Here is a 7,010-nt window from a genome sequence, read left to right as displayed (position 1 = left end):
CGGATTCGAACCCGCCACCCTCAGATTGTGAGTCGAACGCCTTATCCACCTGGCCATGCCGGGCACTTGCAATACTTTTCATCTCATTTGAGTGAGATTACGAACGCAATGGTATAACGTAATGGGCGGCTGAAGAACAAATAAAAGAAATTAACTTCTTAGTGAGCTGTATTAAAATTGACCTATGAATATTATTAGCCTACCATGAACCATACATGAATAAAACTAATATTGATCTAGATATTCACATAGTAGAAAAACTTAGGTAATCCAAATATAAGATAAAACAAGAGGGAATCCTCAACGGCCGCGGAACTTTAAATTCTTTTAGGCAGGATTAGAGTAAATTCATCTATGAGACCTTTATTTTCCTTTTTATTAGCTATATTTGTGTGCGCCGGCAATAAGAAGCGTGGGGCGCGCGTATACCCGATTAGATTTTATTACTCATTAGGTTTTTACCAGCCTACCCTCAAAAAGTGAAATAATTTTAGGTACGACTTGAGTAAATTAATATATGAGACCTTGGGCATGGTCAAATACATCAATCGACCTCTTGAGTTTAAAACTATAATTAGATCTCAAATCGGTCAAGAGATGACGGAGCTACGAGCTAAAAGTTTGTACTTGAAAAAGAAAAAACAAACAAGCTCAAAGCTATTCTATGAGCCGTAATGTCGCGGCTAAAAATATGCTTAATTGCACGGACGTATCTAGTAGCAAACACATATGTGGAAGGGGAGAGAGGCAAGTTGAATAACTATAATGCTCTCAAGTTAAAACTGGTCATAGTGTGAGAAGCACACTCAGTATGCTATTGCTGTGGGGGGGGGACATGCCCCCAGAAAATTGTAAGCTAAAAGCGTTGTAAAAAACATTGGCTCTGCATAAATTTAAAAATGGGAAACCTTTGATGGGGGGCAGAAACCAATTTTGGAGGAGTAAAGCCCCTCCCCCTTTGCTCCCTCATATCTGCCTATGGTTAGTGGTGGTAAACAAAAAAGAGGTTACTTATAAATCCAAGTCGGGCAAACGCCCAGCCCAGCGTATAGAACTATAGGTTGACCAGGACTTAAATATTCCTTTCCTCATCCTCAAAATCATCCATGTCAGGTTACCAATTAAATATGTCGGAAGACTCAGCAGCCAAAAAATATTTTCTTATAATTAGTACAAAAGTTAAAATACATTAAGTTTTGTTTAACTTCAATGACAAATTCGAATAATAATTATAATTTACTCTTTCAGCTTAAAACATGCTTTGATGACCTGGGGTGAAAAACTTTCTGATAAGGAGGTAAAAAACAAAATTGATCACTTTATATGTGAAGTTAAATTTGAAAAAAGTAAATAATTTTTTAAAGATCTATATTAATAGAATATGTTTGTGTATCTGCATTAAATATCACAATTTTATTGTAAAGTTTGAATATATCAAAATGTTAATAAGTTTTAATAAAATAATTAACTTGTATATGTTTAATGGATTAAACCTAGAGTATACAATTTGAAATTACTTCAAAACAACAATACACTTATCTAATATTAGAATAGAAACGAAAACTTTAACTATATAACTGATATATTAAATTAAACAAGTTTATTCTTCAATCGGAATGACTGCATCTTTCGAGTTGGTTTGTTAATAAGGTGTTCAATCTTTTTACAATGTATATTTGTGTTCCGGTATAAAGTAACCATGTAATTTAATACTAACAAAATTTTAAGCATCTATAGTTAAATACATACGAGATAAAGAACTTTAAATTTTCAGGAATTTATATGTAACTTATATTGATGTTTCTTATGACTCATTTATTCGAAAGATGGCCATTAAATTTGCGTAAACTTATAAACAGCTCGCTTATTCTGGCAGTTATGCTGCAGAATTGTCTACCTTCTATTCGCATTTTCTTGATTTGATAGTTTCCGGATTTTGTTTTATCATAATATTATTTCCTCCGATTCTTAAGTAAGTCTGAATTCATATATACCAAACACTCACCTTGCTTCTCTGTGGGAATGTCGTTTAGTTCATTCCTATGTTGTCTATACTAGCCAACACTTAATATGTATTTGGATTCATTAACATACAGGAATTCTTGGTAATGAATTAGCTTAATTGCTAAGTAACTCTGTCTTTTACTTCTAAACATTCCGTTAGGTATTACGTTTGTTCTAATCTATTGAGCAGACATGGATTCAGCTTTGGTCAAACTTTTCAGTTGGTCATTTTACTATAGTATTTTTCCTGTTCCTTTGTCCAGACCTTATGTTACATTGAAGAATCGACATTATGTTGTCCTGTCTCGATTATGAGCAGTCCTTTTCTCCTTATTTTTTTCAAAAAGGCGTTTACATCATAACAGCTGTTATTCTATATAAATATAATTAGTCAAAGTGATACAACTTAGTTGCCGCATGCAGCCTTTACCCGAATAAAGGTATATGAAAGAATGAAATTAGTAGCTATTTTAAGCTACAACACATATACTTTCATTCGTTATGCTTAGTGTTATTAAGGCAGTGTTGCAATTTATTGCGGTTAGGGATTCCTTTCAATACCCCATGTGGCTCAGCAATAGTTCTGGGAGCTTATAACAATAAAAATCGAATTTCGATACACGCAGTGTGCAGAACAGATATACTCTTGTGTAGCCTAGCACTTAACAATAAATTAACCCCCAAATAAGAAGAAGCTTTAAAAAAGACACTATTACCATGGAACTAACTGTGACGAATGTAAGTATAGAGGGTGTATTTAATTAGCTATATTACAGCCAGGTTGATATTTAGTTTCGCCTAAAGTACATATCCCGCTACGATCAGAAGTTAATATTAACTATTTATGTAAACACCGATCAGTAACATTACAGTTTTTTGTATAATGCTTGGCCATCTCGCATTAAGACTAAAATATATATTTGGTTAGATATATAAATATCCCCTTGGTTATTTTATTATTCTTTTACCAACGCTAGGTTGAAGATGCTTTCAAAGAAGCTCCAATGGACAACAATGGTAAAATCGACTTAAAGAAATTTGCTCAAATTCTTACAAGAGGAGCCGACGAGGAAGAAGAAGCAGGAACGTAATCGGTGATTTAAAATTAAACTGACACACATCTTTAAATAATTATAAGTGATTATAAACTAGTACTTATCCAATGCTTATTTAAATAATTATTTTGTAAAGCTTTTTTATTTATACTTACGCTACTTTTTATTAGATAGAGCGCTTTCAACCTGAAGGACACACCTCCATTTTTAATTCATCCTTTCTTAGTTAGTTAGTTATTTTAATCATATTTACTTGAAGGTCTTGCGCTTGTACAAAGCAACCTAACGTTTTTAAAATGTTACCGACGAAATGAGTTGTAAAACAGAATAGACTCTTAAGATATTAAAAATTTGGCTTGTTTGTTTGTTTGTAATTAAGCACAAAGCTACACAATGGGCTATCTGTGCTCTGTCTACCACGGGTATCGAAACCCGGATTCTAACGTTGTTAGTCCGCAAACATACCGCTGTGCTACTGGGGGGGGGGGCAAACATTTGGCAATCTAATTTCTATGTAGCCTAAAACACATCACTTTTTGACGTTTTATTATTATTTCTATGCTTTTAAACTTTCTTTCAAAAATCAAATCAAAGATATTTCGAATAGTGACATCTTAGTCTTCTAGGCACAGGTTCCTCGATGGCTTAGCGGTAGGTTTATGGACTTAAAATTCGAAAATCGAGGGTTTGATTCCCCACAGTAACAAGTGAGCAGGGTAGCCCATTGTCTAGCTTTGTGCTAAAACAAACAAACAATGTAATCACAAAACTACAGAATGTGAAATAAAATACATCACCGAGATTTTGTTGTGATTAATACGCATTGTAATTTCGCAGAATTACTAGACAACCAGTAAGATATTTAGCAAACGGTGTAGAAACGATGGTCTATAAGTAGTGTTCTCGCTAAGCTGCGCGCCCCAAAACAACCAATGAAATGCTGCGCACTTAATTATTCCAGCCACGCACTCCCCAGTAATGGTGAGGAGTCTTAACACGTTGACGGCCTTTGAGACCCTAGCAGTCGATATGCCTAAAGCCCAAATAAGTGGCCTAATGATTCAGTAGGGTTGATAGTCTAAAAATCCCCCCCCCCCAGAAAAATAAAAAACTGGTAAGGCACATCCGCACATTGCCTTGATACTGGTACACCCGAAAAACTTCATTCCGCACATGGATTTAAAAAAATGAGAGGGAACATTGTCTAATGTATGTGTTTAATTAACGCAAAATGGGCAATTATGTCTGATCCACATGACATGACACGACAAGAAAATTCTTTATGTCAAAAAATTTACAGTCTGCAGAAGAAATTACAATTTTACCTGAAATCTTCATTTTATCAAGGTACTTAGTAGAATAGAAGTACTTTTTTTATTAACCCATTTTAAACAATACGTCTTTATTCTAACCAGACGCGATGTACTGCCACTGTGATCCCATGTCCAAATACAATCTGAACATCGGTAAGACTTTTCCGTTGTACTTCGTAAAATCACTCTCGGGTGTAATTAAAAAGCATATTTGAACAACTTTCGATACTTAACTGTCAAACTCAAAGTTAACGCTAACTAGATGACTGACAATAACATAGTGCCAATGTTACAGATGAAACCGAAAGACTGAAGATAAAGCTTCTATAAGCAATAGTGTTTTTGAATTAAAATAAGTTCACAAGTAAAATTACCTTCACTGAATGAAATAAAAAATACTAAATTACTATAATAACCGAGAAAATACCAGCAATATTACCAGAATATCACGTGTAAGTTACAAGAAGGATAGTATTTGGACGATTATTTCGCTTTTGTTATACGCGTGCCCCTAGTGGCTTAGCTGCAACTCTGAAAGCTCATAACGCTAAAACACAAGTTTCGATACCCGTAATGGGCACAGCGCAGACAGACCATTGTGGAGCTTTGCACTTAACAACAAACAAATATGTCACATGCATGCGTATTACTGCCCAAGGGTTGTTTACGTTGAAGGTGATAAGTATTTTCGTGGAGAGTTTGAAATCATTGATTATCTCCAACTTTAACGACAAAAACCATTATTTTAGTAGGTGAAACATGATTACAGCATGATAATTTTATTGAAAAGAGTGAAAAATGTACAGTTTTTCTACATGATAATACATGTTCTTAGCCGAAGGCGAATCACCAAAACTTATTAAGTCGATGTGTATTCCTATATTTCATCCGAGAGTTTATTTTATTGAGTACGACGGAAAAGCCCAAACAATATGATGATTGGACCAAATTCCGTCGAACAAATAGGATTTAGCACTATTATGAGCAAAATTCTATGGCTGTTCTTTCTAATTTTAAGGCAATAAGAAGAAAATGAACTAAACCATCAAGCTGACTAATCTACTTAAAAGGTTGGTTGGTTGATGTTTTATGGCGCAAAGCAGCTAAGCTATCTGCGCCAAACAACCGGTAAAAGCAATGAACGTAGATAAAAGTTAAATGTAAAAAAACAGCGAGTTAAAATCAACACATGTCGGTAAAAGATTTATATAGAATTAAAAAGACGTATAGTGTGTAAAAAATTAAAAAATACAATCTAGTCGGACAGTGTCACCATTACCAATGACACTGTCCAGCGTCAGGGGCAAACTTTTAGAAAAAATGTGTCTAAAATGGTGCCGCCGCTCGCGGTCGTAACGACGGCACGACAGTAAAATGTGGGCTATTGTGACTTGAGTGTCACAATGGCTACACATTGGTTGGTCAATACCTGATAAAAGAAAACGATGGGTTAAAAAACTATGACCAATGCGTAGCCTTGCCAGGACTACTTTCTCCTTCCGATCCTTACGGAAGCAAGACGGCCAAAGACCAACAGAAGGTTTGATCTGGAAAAGGTTATTATGGCGTTGCTCACTCCAAGTCGACTGCCAACTGGCACAAAGCCGCGCCTTGAAGACAGGACCGTAGTCCATGTATGGGACAGGCACAGCCGTGATGGCACCAGAGCAGACGTACTTAGCTGCGGTGTCAGCGAGTTCGTTCTCGTGAATACCGACGTGGCCAGGGATCCAGAAAAACTGGATGGAAATAGAAGATAGAGAAAAGTGATCCAATCGGTGTTGAATATCAACGAGAACAGGGTGAGAACTAACGTTAAGCGATTCCAGGGCCAGTAGAGAGCTAAGAGAATGAGTGTAAGTAGTACAATTGCTGTACTGCATAGCTTCTACATGACCCAGGGCAAGAGAAATAGCATATAACTCGGCAGTGAACACAGAAACTGTAGAGGGGATCCTGCGAGCAACTACCGAGCCACAGCAAACCATGGCAGAACCTACAGAGTCACCTGACTTCGAACCATCCGGGTAAGTGGGAAGAGAGGAATGGTTCGAAAGATGTTCAGCAAAAAGAAGATGGTACTTCCAATCGGGAGTATCTGCCTTCCCCAGATGACCCAAGGAAAGGTCACAGGATGGGATGGTAATAAGCCATGGTGGAATGAGCTGATCATTGGGAACAGCAATGTCATCCAATGCCAGACCCAATTCAGCCAGTAATGCCCGGATACAAAGGCCAAGTGGAGGAATAGCAGACCGTATGTTCTGAAAGAGCATTGCCCACCGAGGAAGAAAAACACAATCCCGGGTGGGATGCCGTAGTAAGGATCGAAGTTTAGTAGCATATTGTAGAGAAAGTTGCAAACGACGGAGGCGAAGAGAAGGTTTGTGGGACTCAGTGTACAAACTCTGGACTGGAGAAGTGCAAAAAGCACTGGTGCAGAGCCGAAGCCCCAGATGGTGAATGGGGTCCAGCATCTTCAGGGCCAAGGTCCTGGCAGAACCATAGACCAAAGACCCATAGTCCAGTTTGGATCGAATCCAAGCATGATAGATCCTGAGCAAAGAACATCGATCCGCTCCCCAAGAGCTGGAAGAGAGGACACGGAGGATGTTCAGAGCCCTTGCACACTTAACAT

The 7,010-nt window shown here is 37.1% G+C and overlaps 1 long non-coding RNA gene across 1 annotated transcript in view; it reads left to right on the top strand.

Annotated features, from left to right (window-relative positions):
• Positions 1 to 1,248: 1,248 nt before the first annotated feature.
• Positions 1,249 to 7,010, top strand: part of LOC111089769 — a 9,959-nt gene continuing 4,197 nt past the window's right edge. Inside the window, exons 1-2 of the long non-coding RNA XR_002613973.1 lie at positions 1,249 to 1,297; positions 2,982 to 3,098. This is a non-coding gene — a long non-coding RNA (uncharacterized LOC111089769). The remainder of the gene's footprint in view (positions 1,298 to 2,981; positions 3,099 to 7,010) is intronic.

Source organism: Limulus polyphemus, unplaced genomic scaffold (assembly GCF_000517525.1).
Source record: "Limulus polyphemus unplaced genomic scaffold, Limulus_polyphemus-2.1.2 Scaffold7302, whole genome shotgun sequence".
Classification (NCBI taxonomy): domain Eukaryota; kingdom Metazoa; phylum Arthropoda; class Merostomata; order Xiphosura; family Limulidae; genus Limulus; species Limulus polyphemus.
This window is presented reverse-complemented; position numbering and strand designations above follow the sequence as displayed.